This window comes from Oncorhynchus nerka, linkage group LG24, assembly GCF_034236695.1.
Source record: "Oncorhynchus nerka isolate Pitt River linkage group LG24, Oner_Uvic_2.0, whole genome shotgun sequence".
Lineage (NCBI taxonomy): Eukaryota > Metazoa > Chordata > Actinopteri > Salmoniformes > Salmonidae > Oncorhynchus > Oncorhynchus nerka.
Genome location: NC_088419.1, coordinates 55567594 through 55583686, shown reverse-complemented (window position 1 = coordinate 55583686; position 16093 = coordinate 55567594). Strand labels below are relative to the sequence as shown.

Sequence of the window (16093 nt, the reverse complement as noted above, 5' to 3'; positions counted from 1 at the left end):
TACAGAAACCCAGCCTAAAACCCCAAACATCAAGCAATGCAGGTGTAGAAGCACAGTGGCTAGGAAAAACTCCCTAGAAAGGCCAAAACCTAGGAAGAAACCTAGAGAGGAACCAGGCTATGAGGGGTGGCCAGTCCTCTTCTGGCTGTGCCGGGTGGAGATTATAACAGAACATGGCCAAGATGTTCAAATGTTCATAAATGACCAGCATGGTCAAATAATAATAATCCAAGGCAGAACAGTTGAAACTGGAGTAGCAGCACGGCCAGGTGGACTGGGGACAGCAAGGAGTCATCATGTCAGGTAGTCCCGAGGCATGGTCCTAGGGCTCAGGTCCTCCGAGAGAGAGAAAGAAAGAGAGAATTAGAGAGAGCATACTTAAATTCACACAGGACACCGGATAGGACAGGAGAAGTACTCCAGATATAACAAACTGACCCTAGCCCCCCGACACAAACTACTGCAGCATAAATACTGAAGGCTGAGACAGGAGGGGTCAGGAGACACTGTGGCCCCATCCGAGGACACCCCCGGACAGGGCCAAACAGGAAGGATATAACTCCACCCACTTTGCCAAAGCACAGCCCCCACACCACTAGAGGGATATCTTCAACCACCAACTTACCATCCTGAGACAAGGCCGAGTAAAGCCCACAAAGATCTCTGTCATGGCACAACCCAAGGAGGTGCGCCAACCCAGACAGGAAGATCACATCAGTGACTCAACTCACTCAAGTTACGCACCCCTCCTAGGGACGGTATGAAAGAGCCCTAGTAAGCCAGTGACTCAGCCCCTGTAATAGGGTTAGAGGCAGAGAATCCCAGTAGAAAAATGGGAACCGGCCAGGCAGAGACAGCAAGGGCGGTTCGTTTCTCCAGAGCCTTTCCGTTCACCTTCACACTCCTGGGCCAGACTACACTTAATCATATGACCCACTGAAGAGATGAGTCTTCAGTAAAGACTTAAAGGTTGAGACCGAGTTTGCGTCTCTCACATGGTTAGGCAGACCATTCCATAAAAATTGAGCTCTATAGGAGAAAGCCCTGCCTCCAGCTGTTTGCTTAGAAATTCTAGGGACAATTAGGAGGCCTGCGTCTTGTGACCGTAGCGTATGAACGGCAGGACCAAATCAGAGAGATAGGTAGGAGCAAGCCCATGTAATGCTTTTTGGTTAGCAGTAGAACCTTGAAAATCAGCCCTTGCCTTGACAGGAAGCCAGTGTAGGGAGGCTAGCACTGGAGTAATATGATCAAATTGGTTGGCTCTAGTCAGGATTCTAGCAGCCGTATTTAGCACTAACTGAAGTTTATTTAGTGCTTTATCCGGGTAGATGGAAAGTAGAGCATTGCAGTAGTCTAACCTAGAAGTGACAAAAGTATGGATTCATTTTTCTGCATCATTTTTGGACAGAAAGTTTCTGATTTATGCAATGTTACGTAGATGGAAAAAAGCTGTCCTTGAAACAGTCTTCAAAAGAGAGATCAGGGTCCAGAGTAATGCCGAGGTCCTTAACAGTTTTATTTGAGACGACTGTACAACCATTAAGATTAATTGTCAGATTCAACAGAAGATCTCTTTGTTTCTTGGGACCTAGAACAAGCATCTCTGTTTTGTCCGAGTTTAAAAGTAGAAAGTTTGCAGCCATCCACTTCCTTATGTATGAAACACAGGCTTCTAGCGAGGGCAATTTTGGGGCTTCACCATGTTTCATTGAAATGTACAGCTGTGTGTCATCCGCATAGCAGTGAAAGTTAACATTATGTTTTCGAATGACATCCCCAAGAGGTAAAATATATAGTGAAAACAATAGTGGTCCTAAAACGGAACCATGAGGAACACCGAAATTTACAGTTGATTTGTCAAAGGACAAACCATTCACAGAGACAAACTGATATCTTTCCGACAGATAAGATCTAAACCAGGCCAGAACTTGTCCATGTAGACCAATTTGGGTTTCCAATCTCTCCAGAAGAATGTGGTGATCGATGGTATCAAAAGCAACACTAAGGTCTAGGAGCACGAGGACAGATGCAGAGCCTCGGTCTGATGCCATTAAAAGATCATTTACCACCTTCACAAGTGCAGTCTCAGTGCTATGATGGGGTCTAAAACCAGACTGAAGCATTTCGTCTGGTTACATTGTTTGTCTTCAGGAAGGCAGTGAGTTGCTGCGCAACAGCCTTTTCTAAAAATTTTGAGATGAATGGAAGATTAGATATAGGCTGATAGTTTTTTATATTTTCTGGGTCAAGGTTTGGCTTTTTCAAGAGAGGCTTTATTACTGCCACTTTTAGTGAGTTTGGTACACATCCGGTGGATAGAGAGCCGTTTATTATGTTCAACATAGGAGGGCCAAGCACAGGAAGCAGCTCTTTCAGTAGTTTAGTTGGAATAGGGTCCAGTATGCAGCTTGAAGGTTTAGAGGCAATGATTATTTTCATCATTGTGTCAAGAGATATGGTACTAAAACACTTGAGCGTCTCTCTTGATCCTAGGTCCTGGCAGAGTTGTGCAGACTCAGGACAACTGAGCTTTGAAGGAATACGCAGATATAAAGAGGAGTCTGTAATTTGCTTTCTAATAATCATGATCTTTTCCTCAAAGAAGTTCATGAATTTATCACTGCTGAAATGAAAGCCATCCTCTCTTGGGGAATGCTGCTTTTTAGTTAGCTTTGAGACAGTATCAAAAAGGAATTTCAGATTGTTCTTATTTTCCTCAATTAAGTTGGAAAAATAGGATGATGGGGCAGCAATAAGCGCTCTTCGATACTGCACGGTACTGTCTTTCCAAGCTAGTCGGAAGACTTCCAGTTTGGTGTGGCGCCATTTCCGTTCCAATTTTCTGGAAGCTTGCTTCAGAGCTCGGGTATTTTCTGTGTACCAGGGATCTCGTTTCTTATGAGAAATGTTTTTAGGGGTGCAACTGCATCTAGGGTATTGCGCAAGGTTAAATTGAGTTCCTCAGTTAGGTGGTTAACTGATTTTTGTCCTCTGGCGTCCTTGGGTAGACAGAGGGAACCTGGAAGGACATCAAGGAATCTTTGTGTTGTCTGTGAATTTATAGCACGACTTTTGATGTTCCTTGGTTGGGGTCTGAGCAGATTATTTGTTGCAATTGCAAACGTAATAAAATGGTGGTCCGATAGTCCAGGATTATGAGGAAAAACATTAAGATCCACAATATTTATTCCATGGGACAAAACTAGGTCCAGAGTATGACTGTGACAGTGAGTGGGTCCAGAGACATGTTCGATGATGGCTCCGAAAGCCTTTTGGAGTGGGTCTGTGGACTTTTCCATGTGAATATTAAAGTCACCAAAGATTAGAATATTATCTGCTATGACTACAAGGTCCGATAGGAATTCAGGGAACTCAATGAGGAACGCTGTATATGGCCCAGGAGGCCTGTAAACAGTAGCTATAAAAAGTGATTGAGTAGGCTGCATAGATTTCATGACTAGAAGCTCAAAAGACAAAAACATCATTTTTTTTTGTAAATTGAAATTTGCTATCGTAAATGTTAGCAACACCTCCGCCTTTGCGGGATGCACAGGGGATATGGTCACTAGTGTAACCAGGAGGTGAGGCCTCATTTAACACAGTAAATTCATCAGGCTTAAGCCATGTTTCAGTCAGGTCAATCACATCAAGATTATGATCAGTGATTAGTTCATTGACTATAATTGCCTTTGAAGTAAGGGATCTAACATTAAGTAGCCCTATTTTGAGATGTGAGGTATCATGATCTCTTTCAATAATAACAGGAATGGAGGAGGTCTTTATCCTAGTGAGATTGCTAAGGCGAACACCGCCATGTTTAGTTTTGCCCAAACTAGGTCGAGGCACAGACACGGTCTCAATGGGGATAGCTAAGCTGACTACACTGACTGTGCTAGTGGCAGACTCCACTATGCTGGCAGGCTGGTTAACAGCCTGCACCCTATTTCATTGTGGAGCTAGAGGAGTTAGAGCCCTGTCTATGTTGGTAGATACGATGAGAGCACCCCTCCAGCTAGGATGGAGTCCGTCACTCCTCAGCAGGTCAGGCTTGGTCCTGTTTGTGGGTGAGTCCCAGAAAGAGGGCCAATTATCTACAAATTCTATATTTTGGGAGGGGCAGAAGCGATTGAGTTGTGAGACTCTGCTGTAGAGTTCATCACTCCCCCTAACTGGGAGGAGGCCAGAGACAATTACTCGATGCCGACACATCTTTCTAGCTGATTTACACGCTGAAGCTATGTTGCGCTTGGTGATCTCTGACTGTTTCATCCTAACATCGTTGGTGCCGACGTGGATAACAATATCTCTATACTCTCTACACTCGCCAGTTTTAGCTTTAGCCAGCACCATCTTCAGATTAGCCTTAACGTCGGTAGCCCTGCCCCCTGGTAAACAGTGTATGATCGCTGGATGATTCGTTTTAAGTCTAATACTGCGGGTAATGGAGTCGCCAATGACTAGAGTTTTCAATTTGTCAGAGCTAATGGTGGGAAGCTTCGTTGTCTCAGACCCCGTAACGGGAGTAGAGACAAGAGAAGGCTCGGCCTCTGACTCCCTGCTTAATGGGGAAAACCGGTTGAAAGTTTCTGTCGGCTGAATGAGCAACACCGGTTGAGCATTCCTACAGCATTTCCCTCCAGAAACCTTGAGAAAGTTGTCCGGCTGTGGGGAACGTGCGAGGGAATTTATACTAACGTTACGATCTGTACTTACTGGTGGCACAGACGCTGTTTCATCCTTTCCTACACTGAAATTACCCTTGCCTAACGATTGCGTCTGAAGCTGGGCTTGTAGCACGTTTCCTGTATATTATGAGTACAGCGACTGCAATTAGAAGGCATCATGTTAATGTTACTACTTAGCTTCGGCTGTTGGAGGTCCTGACAAACCATGTCCAGATAAAGCGTCCCAAGTGAAAAAGTTGAATGAAAATAAAAAGTTGAGGGCAAAACCAAAAATATAAACGGTAATTAAAAAGTAAAAACCGTAAAGTTGTCAGGTGGCAAAGTAAGGTTGTCAACAAAACGCACAGCAACACGTAAACAAGTCAGGCTACCTTTACACTGGCACATGTACTGATCCTTATCCCAGCATCCATCACCTTCTCATTAGGTAAAAAAAATACATTGTCAAGGTATTGGAGTATTGGAGTGGCCATCAAAAAGCCCTGACTTCAATCCTATAGAAAATCTGTGGGCAGAACTGAAAAAGCTTGTGCGAGCAAGGAGGCCTTCAAACCGACTCAGTTACACCAGCTCTGTCAGGAGGAATGGGCCAAAATTCACCCAACTTATTGTGGGAAGGTTACCCGAAATGTTTGACACAAGTTAAACAATTTAAAGGCAATGCTACCAAATACACTCAATTAGTATGTCACGACTTCCGCCGAAGTTGGTCCCTCTCCTTGTTCGGCGGTCGACGTCACCGACCTTCTAGCCATCGCTGATCAATTTTTTCATTTTCCATTGGTTTTGTCTGGTCTTCCATCACACCTGGTTTCAATCCCATCAATTACATGTTGTGTATTTAACCCTCTGTTTCCCCTCATGTCTTTGTCGGTGATTGTTTGTTGTATATTTTGTGCAAGTCATGTTCTGGGGTGCGACGGGTTTTGTACCCTTTTATACATTTTTTGTATATATTGGTTTTCTATGTTTTTTTTTAGCATTTATTCAACTGCTCCGTTTATACCAAGTTCACTCTCCTGCGTCAGACTTCCCTTCCCAGCACGCACTGTCACGCCCTGACCTTAGTTATCTTTGTTTTCTTTATTATTTTCGTTAGGTCAGGGTGTGACGAGGGTGGTTTTTGTAATGTCTAGGGGTTTATATGTCTATGGTTAATTCTCAATCAGAGGGAGTTTTTATCGTTGTCTCTGATTGGGGACCATATTTAGGTATCCATATTCCTTGGGTATTTTGTGTGTTCTTATTCTATGTTTAGTTGCCTGTCTGCCCTAGCCATATTAGCTTCACAGTTCGTTTTGTTCAGTGTTCGTTATTGAATAAAGTAAGAATGTACGCTTACCAAGCTGCGCCTTGGTCTCCCTCATATAACGACCGTGACACGCACCCATTACAGTGTATGTAAACTTCTGACGCACTGGGAATGTGATGAAAGAAATAAAAGCTTAAATAAATAATTCTCTCTACTATTATTCTGACATTTCACATTCTTAAAATAAAGTGGTGATCCTAACTGACCTAAGACTGGGAATTCTTACTAGGATTAAATGTCAGGAATTGTGAAACTGAGTTTAAATGCATTTGGCTAAGGTGTATGTAAACTTCACTTCAACTGTATTTTTGGATTCCCATAAGCCGACTCCAATGGCAACATCTAGTCTTACTGGGGTCTGACACATAACGAAAAAGACAACACAGACAAAATAATTGACAATAATTACATTAATATGCAGTGTGTGTGTGTGTGTGTATCAGTTATACTTCCATATCAGTACATAAACACAGCAAATAGGTCATATGGGGAGAGGTGTTGCTTTAATTGTTTTTTTAAAACCAGGTTTGCTGTTCACTTGCGCTATTTAAGATGGGAGTTCCATGCACTCATGGCTGGCTGTGTATAATACTGTACGTTCCCTTTTTGTTCTGAACCTGGGGACTGTGAAAAGACCCTGGTGGCATGTCTGGTGGGGTAAGTGTGTTCTGAACCTGGGGACTGTGAAAAGACCCTGGTGGTATGTCTGGTGGGGTAAGTGTGTTCTGAACCTGGGGACTGTGAAAAAGACCCTGGTTGCATGTCTGGTGGGGTAAGTGTGTGTGTCAGTGCTGTGTTTATGTTGACTATTAAAAACATGAGCTGGCACACACCCAGAGAAAATTATTTTATGCAGAGTTGCTGACGAATGGCGAATAAGCTATAAAAATAAAGTCACACACTATATATGAACTCCCAGTAATTTATTGGGTAAATTACCAATGTTTCGGCATCACTGTGCCTTCTGGGTCTGAATGTTGACTATGCAAACAATTTGGAATTTCCAACACATTGTTTCTTATAAAAACAAGAAGTGATGCAGTCTTTCCTCAACTCTTAGCCAAGAGAGACTGGCATGCATAGTACTGATATTAGCCCTCTGATTAGAATGAAGAGCAAAACGTGCCGTTCTGTTCTGGGCCGGCTGCAGCTTAACTAGGTCCTTCTTTGCAACACTTGACCATATGACTGGACAATAATCAATTTAAGATAAAACTAGAGCCTGCGTGACTAGAGCCTGCAAGACCTCTCAGCAAAAAACAGAATAACGACATGAAGAAAACAGGAACCTTCTGATCAGATGTGTAAAGGGACCCTCCCTTTGGTTTCTCTACTACAGAGGTACAGCTATGGTTTCACACATCACTTCACCCAGCCGTGCCAGACCATACTCCTGCCATAAAGACCTACTTGGTCTACCCAGTGGGCCCCAACCACTTACCATAAGTGGCTAAAGACATCACACACTCAGTAGTCAAAAATATCATTACTGATAAAAAGAAAAAAGAAACACCATCCCATTTGCTGGCTCTACATTCCAGCATTTTGGATTTGAGATCAGATGTTTTGTATGAGGCGACAGTACAGAATGTCACCTTTTATTTTAGGGTATTTTCATACATATCTGTTTTACCATTTAGAAATGAAAGAACTTTATGTATCTAGTCCGCCCGTTTGAAGGTGTCGTAAGTATTTTGTAAGTATTTAGTGTATTAAAGTAGTCAAAAGTTTAGTATTTTGGTCCCATATTCCTAGCACTCTCCAAACTTGTTGGATGCATTTCCTGTTTCTTTTGGTTGTGTTTCAGATTATTTTGTGCCCAATAGGAACAAAATGGTGAATAATGTAGTGTCATATTGAAGTCACTATTATTGTAAATAAGAATAGGTTTCTGAACACTTCTACATGATTGTGGATGCTACCATGATTTACAGATAGTCCTGAATGAATTCATGTTAGGGGTATGATCTTTGTGAAACCCAGCACATAAAGATGATCAATCTGAAAATCTCCTCAATCAAGTGATGCTACAAAGGCAGTACCTGTTTGTGGTCCTAAGAAAAATTCTCAAAAAAATTCAATAGAAAATAACCGCATCCTTAAGTGTCAACAACACACTCAGAACTGTTGAAAAGACAGTCTCTGAAAATACCACTAAAACCACAATGTGGTTAGCTTACAAGTAAACTGTAACTATGAAATTGTTTACCTTCTTTCCTCAACATTCTATTTGACCTTTAAAGCTAGAGTCCTTAATTGAAACAAGCGATCTCACTGCCTCTGTTTTGGTACAAAGCTGAGGGATGGGCCTGGAGAAATATGGCGATTCTTAAGTTCATAGACCATCCATGATATCAAAACTATAGTTTTAAAAATGTTTTGAGGCTATACAGTGTTTGTTTACATTTACATTGTTTACAAACATTGGAGCTTATATTTTGGGTTCTGATGGGGTACGACAGTTGAACTAAGCTCATGAGGCATTTATAAGTTACAGTCTTCAAAAATCAATGGGTATTAAGCATTAATTTAAAATAAAATGGATGTAGCAACTCTAAGGATTCTATTTTTAGTATGTGAAACATATACAGTATGGGCAGTATGCCAAATAGAGTCGACAAGTTGCCCTTAAACCACAGATACAGCAGGATATGGTTATATTTTTGGAGGTAGGGTAATCTGATGCTAGATATTTTGTTAAGACCAAATTCTACCTCAATTGAGCATTTATGTGACAGATGCATATCGGTTGATGACCTACTAAGGGCATTCAAGGTCAATGCTACATTCAGTTACCAATGATATAGTTTTACTTGCACTGAAGCTAGTGGTCTACCTCAGTAAATAAATCACATAATAGTTTACACCTACTGTAGGTCAATTACTGTTGATATATGGGGCAAGTACTATTATCCCACAGACTTCTATAAAGATCTAACCCAATACTAATTATTGTCTGGGAAGAGCTGCATCAACACCTGTTGGCCATTTAATAAAATTGCATCTACTACTCCAGACACAAAGTTGTAAGTGAGAGATATTCTTTCTTCATCTCGAGTATAATGGTGTTCACACAAATGTGATGTCCATTCCGCCACCTACTGTACGGGTAGTAAACTGTTGGGGGGATGATGTTATAGAAAGAAAATATATATATTTAAAAATAACATCCCACTCCTTCAGTCACAGTCCATTCCAAATCAAATCTCTACAAAGGCTCAGGGGCCTGGGAAGCAGGAACATCTTAATTCAGCATTCCCTGCAATGCTTCGGCTGTTAATTCCTGCAGGACCCAAAAACCTTTCAGCCGCACCAACAATTATGTCCAGTTTCTTAGACTTCTTGTTTGGGCAGTACAATGAATCACCTGCAAAATAATCGCCACAAAAAAACCCTTCTTTTCAATCACTAGCTATGCTTGCATTAAGTTGTCCAGTGATGTTTTTTGTCGAGATTTAGAACGTTTGCATAGAAAATAGATGTGTAGTTAGATATGTAGTTACCGCCATGCTTCTTCTTCTTATTAATCAGCTCGCCTCGCATTCACTGTCAAAGCGTGCAGACAGCCTCCATTCCGCACACACAGCATGATGGCACCAGCTGTTCCGGGCGACTGTGTGATCACACGGTAGCTGATGTGAGCAAGACCTTTAAACAGGTAAATATTCACAAGGACGCGGGGCCAGAAGGATTACTATGCCGTGTACTCAGAGCATGCGCGGACCAACTGGCAAGTGTCTTCACTGACATTTTCAATCTCTCCCTGACAGAGTCTGTAATACCTACATGTTTCAAGCAGACCACCATAGTCCCTTTGCCCAAGAAAGCAAAGGTAACCTGCCTAAATGACTACCGTCAGTCGCCATGAAGTGCTTTGAAAGGCTGGTCATGGCTCACATCGACACCATCATCCCGGAAACCCTAGACCCACTCCAATTCACATACCGCCCCAACAGATCCATAGATGATGCAATCTCAATTGCACTCCAAACTGCCCTTTCCCACGTGGACAAAAGGAACACCTATGTGAGAATGCTGTTCATTGACTACAGCTTAGCGTTCAACATCATAGTGCCCACAAAGCTCATCACTATGCTAAGGACCCTGGGACTAAGGACATCCCTCTGCAACTGGATCCTGGACTTCCTGATAGGCTGCCCCCAAGTGGTAAGGGTAGGCAACAACACATCTGCCACCCTGATCCTCAACACGGGAGCCGTCAGGGGTGCGTGCTTAGTCCCCTCCTGTACTCCCTGCTCACCCACGACTGCGTGGCCAAGCACAACTCCAAATCAAATCAATTTGTTTTTGTCACGTGCACCGAATACAACAGGTGTAGACCTTACAGTGAAATGCTTACTTTACAAGCCCTTAACCAACAATGCAGTTTTAAGAAGAAAAAGTGTTGAGAAAGTATTTACTAAAATAAAGTGAAGTAAAAAATAAAAAAATAAAATCTATATTAAAAATAAGAAAAATACAAAAGAATTAAGGAGCAACAATAAAATAACAGAAGCAAGGCTATATACAGGGGGTACCAGTACAGTGTCAATGTGCGAGGGCACAGGTTAGTCGAGGTAGTTGAGTTGTATGAGTTGTATGTGTACATGTCGGTATGGGTAAAGTGACTGTGCATAGATAATAAACAGCGAGTAGCAGCAGTGTAAAAACAAAAGGGGGAGGGGTGTCAATGCAAATAGTCCAGATGGCCATTTGATTCATTGATCAACAGTCTTATGGCTTGGGGGTAGAAGGTGTTAAGGAGCTTTTTGGACCTAGACTTGCCGCTCTGGTACCACCCCCATTTTTACGCTGCTTGCTACTCTCTGTTTATTATCCATGCACTTTACCTCTACCTACATGTACAAATTATCTCGACTAACCTGTACCCCACACATTGACTCGGTACCAGTATATGTATATAGCCTCATTATCGTTATTTTATTGTGTTTTTATATATATATTTTTATATTTAGTAAATATTTTCTAAAAACTGCATTGTTGGTTTAAGGGCATGTACGTACCCATTTCACAGTAAGGTCTACTACACCGGTTTTATTCGGCGCATGTGACAAATAACATCTGTTTTGAACACACACATACACCCATGGCCCAAACTGGGGAGAGGATGAATGAACAATGAGGTGGAGCAATTTAAGATGTATGTGTAAATATTGTGACAAAGGTGATTTCATAGCCAATAATATAATGACCAAAAACTCGAAAGACGCCCCCTTTCAAATAAATAATCATCCCGAAGCGAAGATGTATGTCTGACTACCCGCAGCTTGAAAAATGCTGACCGTTGAGCATCCCGCGCTAATGCAGCCTGCTACTCCTATGCAATGGCCAGGCTACCCCAGTGAACAATTCATGGCACCGCTGCTGAGCAGACCTGTGGGGTTCCAAGAGGCAGGCTAAAGGATTTGCTCATTGGTGGTGGTGGTGTTGGTGTTAAGACAAATAAAAAATACTCGGCTATCAAACATCCCAGTTTTTTTAATAGGCATACATTTGTGGGCAGGAAAATGAGCCTACTTCTATATGCGTGCTGAGGATGCTTGATTACACTCAACATGTTTTCATTGACGCAGGTTAATTCGACATAACAAATGTCGCCCCCAAAAAATATTGTGACATGTGTAATGGAAACGGCAGCTAAAGGAGAGATTTTCTAAATATCAACCACAATCGTATACTTTTATTTTGTCGACAGCGGTGGAGTTTTCTTTGGTCGAACTTTATTGCGACAAATGATGATGGAAACGGTGTTTTTCCGAATAAACGATGATTGCCGAATAGCTTCGTTTTTAAGGTACGCGGGGAACGTGATGTCATCACGTAACTAGAAACTCCACTCCACTCCACAAGACGACTGCTTGCCAAATCATTTTTTTCCCCCCAACTATAAAACATATGTTTATTTGCAGGACAAGGACTGTCCTAACTTTCAAGAATGCCTGAAAGTTTCACCATGTCGATATTTTTGACACGTTATAATTATTAGTATATGCCACAAATTAGTAAATGCATTATTGCATTACATAGCCTCTAGGCTTTCGCGGGCTGTAGGCGTACCTGAGACATGATAGTAAGTAGGGGGCGCGGTAATTTATATATTTTGTTGTTGTACGGGTTAATATAAATATTGCTCCTGTTGATCAAAGATCAGGGGCCTGTTGCACAAAACTAGGATAAGGGATTAAGCCAGGATATCTTGGTGATCCTGGCTCAATTGATCCGTAATCCGGTTGCACTAAAGATGGATAGGGGGCAGGAGGATATGTTATGGTATAAATTACCATGGAGATTTATTCTGTGGAGCTAGCCTGCTCCAGACCAGGCTAAATTCAAGGATCTATTTAATCTCATCCCTAATGTCAGTCAGCAGTCACCACAAATGGAAACCAATAGTTATTTCACTGCTCACTATACATTGTTATCACATATAACTAGACCCACTGTTATTATTTAAACGTTTGTGATCATTAATTTCAATGATTTTGGATAAAAAATGATTTTTAGATGATGTTGCTATCATTAGATAATTTACAGTTTCCCATAGACTATAAGGCTATATATAAAATGATAGAATATTAGGGCCACAGAGGGAAAAAACACAAGTCATAATATTGTAACCAGTTGTTTTAAAGGAGGACAGTTGTTAAAATGACAGATGTGGGGCATTTCGTGAAATTGTACTTCAGTATGGTTTCATAAACAAAGACATGCTGATGTGCCAGAATATTAAGTATCACATTGTCATAAGTATCATAACTGTAAAAACAATATGTAGCTTTTCTGCAGAAAGAACCAGCCTCATAAATGTATGACTTTATCCTTTTTCTTCAGTGTGGCCCTAGTACTCTGTCATATAAACAAATACACATTCCATATGAATATAAAAACACAATGTGTAACATTATGTTCCTTTATTGAATAAGGACAAAACAAAGCAGGTAAACCATCAGCTCCTTTCAAACTGAAGTCACAGTGACTCTACAAGATGGAAAGCACAGAATCCAAGCATATTATACAAAATGATACATACACATTCAAAGGTCTGTATATAACACACCCTGCATGTCTGCACACTAAAATAAATGCAGGACAAATCCATACACATCAACTGAACAGACAAATGAATGGATGCAGTAGCCTCCCTGCAGCCTTGTATTACACACAGTATACCGCACAAACATCATAAGAGGCCAAATTCGTCAAAAACGAACCCAAAAACCCAAATTCCTCTGCCACCGCAGGACATATTTAACCAAAATTGAAAGCACACATACTAACTAAAATAATTCAACACATATTGGTCCCTCAGCAGCCGACCACTGTCGTCATCAGGGAAGATTACCGGATTGTCCCAGTCCATTCCTCAGGCAGGCCACATTGTGGAGGACAGCACAAGCCACAGTAATATCACATGCCCTAACAGGGCTGACCCTTAATTTGTGAAGGCATTGAAAGCGTGCCTTCAGGAGGCCAAAGGTCATTTCAACTCTGGCCCTGGTCCTGGCATGGGCATGGTTGTAGGCCTGCTGTGCTTCCTGGGGGTCTGTGAAAGGTGTCAGGAGAAAAGGCTGGCAGCCATACCCCCTGTCTCCCAGCAACACACCAGAGAATTCACCTGTCAACACAAAATCTCATCATTACTACCTCATAAACACAGTGATATTCTTGACACAGCCATGATGGTTATAAATAGGGGTTGTGTGGCTTACCTTGTGATAGGCACTGAGAGATTTCAGAGGCCCGAAAGATTCTGGAGTCATGGACTGAGCCAGGCCATTTTGCCACAACATTGCTGATCACACAGTCAGCATTGCAAACCATCTGAAATCATAAGATGAGGAATATTACACCAATCAATGCACATCACTGGCAATGCAGAGTGTTCGTCAATGGACAATATCAAAAAGTTATGTTCACCTGAACATTAATGCTGTGAAAGGATTTCCTATTCACAAAATCGGCCTCATGGGCACCTGAGGGGCTTTTATCCTTATGTGTGTGCAGTCCACTGCACCAATGACATTGGGGAAACCTGTCACACAAAGTAATGAGTATCCTACTATGTGTTAACAGTTGTCCTGTAATTTGTAGATCCTCTTACCTGCAATCCTATAGAACTCCTCTTTGATGTCACAGAGTCTTCTGTGGCCAGGGAAGGAGATGAAGACATCTGCTAATGCTTTGATAGCCAGACACACACTCCTTATTGTGCGGCAAATTGTGGCCTTGTTCAGCTGTTCTGCATCCCCCACTGAGTACAGGAAGGCTCCACTAGCAAAAAGCGCCACACAAACAATTTGCTCCACACTCAGTGCATGGCTCCGTGCAGTGCGGTGCTTAATCCTGGGACCCAGTAGTCTGCATAGATACCTGATGCCATCTGCAGAAAACCTGTATCTTTCATATAGATGGTCATCAGGGAAGGCCAGTGGGTCCAACCGGTCCCTGAAGACCCTTTCTCGCCTGAAGGCTCTCCTCAGCACAAGTGCTTCTTCATCCACCACATCTCGCACGAATGGGCATGCCATTGTCAGAGCAGAAAGGAACACACAATTTTGGGCCTTCATATAGGCTAGTGGCCACACCTGGTGCTGGGGGTGGGCAAAAGAGGGCGATGCCTTATAACGATGACTTGGTTGTACTGATTGCTGGGAAAATAAAAAAACCTTAGAAAGATGCCACCGTCCTGTGTGCTCACAATAAGAGCTCATATGTCATGGCTCACTTGACTTTACGAGAATATACCTAATTTTTATTTTGAGCTGTGTCATCTTCTTGGAGCTGGGGAGGAAAGAAAAATAATGATTAATACATTTGTGTTACAGTTAGCATACAGTGTACATTGAAGGCATATCTCACCTCCCTCTCAAGTTTTTTTATTTCAAGGTCCAGTTTCCTAATTGTCCTCTTTTTTTTCGGACTCCAGTGCAAGATTTTCCATCTTCTTCTTCTTGTACTGAATGTCTATGTCTGCCAGTTCTATTTGGCGCCGGAGGTGGTTGCCATACAACTTTCTGATAGCTTGTGAGCTCTGTGAACACAATACAATTAGCGCAGCTGGAATTTGGCAGGATGTGGTGTCCTTTTATTAATACGCACTATGTTGCCAGGCTGGTTTTCCCACTGTATAGCATCTGGGTCCTGTAAAAGAAATTAGATTTTTGATTTTGATGAGGACTCCTCACCATTGTAGAGTAAATAGTACTTTCACAGTCTTAACATGATACCTCATGCCTTCTGGAATCCAGAGAGATGGTCTCCTCCTCATCATCGTCTCCATCATGTGCTGTTGCTGCTGCACTGGGGCCTTCACCCTATCACATTTAATCGGATTCATATTGAAGCTAGTAGACAAGACATGCCAGGCCTACAGTATGCCTTTGATGGAGTACTCACTGGATCAGCATCGTCTGGTGCTTGTGCTGGTGGCTCTAACAGGAACACAGTGCTGCCAGGCACTGCAAGGCAATAGGTAAACCAAAGTCAGACAGTCCAAATTGATTCAATATGAATGTGGTTGTATCCCATGTAGAGATGGAAGGACATACCTTGAATGAAGCGGGTGGCATCTTGGGAGGAACCTATGCTCGTCTCTTTCCCCCCAGGGATCCCCTCTAAGACGGGCCTGCCTTTATTTAGCTCCAAGGCCATGTCCTCTGCTGGGGTAAGGTCAGCCTTTGGTGACCCACCACCCGTGCCTTGTCTGTGGGTATTCTTTTTCACTGCTAAAACAGTACAGACAATGTGTGAGCAGGCACCTTCTGGGTACAATATATGCTTGTGCTTTGTTAAATATTAGTCAGGGACCATACCATTCTGCAGAATGTTCTTGTATTTGATTTTGACCTGCTGCCATGTCTGTTTTGGCCCGTTCATGTTTAATCCTCACACACACACACACACACACACACACATTTAATGGAGTCACACTACAAAAAATTACTTGGTATTTTTGTCTTGTTTTCAGTAAAAATATCAAAAAATTTAACATAGCTTTATACAGTGTGATGGAGTTACTTTACACAATTTCACTCATATCTGCAGTGCATTTCAATTAAAAATTTAACCGTTT

General features: G+C 42.1%; 1 long non-coding RNA gene across 2 annotated transcripts; it reads right to left on the bottom strand.

The window, feature by feature from the left end:
* Positions 1-12777: 12777 nt before the first annotated feature.
* Positions 12778-14296, bottom strand: LOC135564317 (uncharacterized). Of its 2 annotated transcripts, XR_010460918.1 has the most exons (4): positions 14123-14296; positions 13939-14053; positions 13731-13842; positions 12778-13636 (listed from the first exon to the last, which is right to left on the bottom strand). It is a non-coding gene; the product is annotated as an uncharacterized LOC135564317 (long non-coding RNA). The 2 variants fall into 2 exon arrangements; XR_010460917.1 differs by lacking the exon at positions 13939-14053.
* Positions 14297-16093: the final 1797 nt, after the last annotated feature.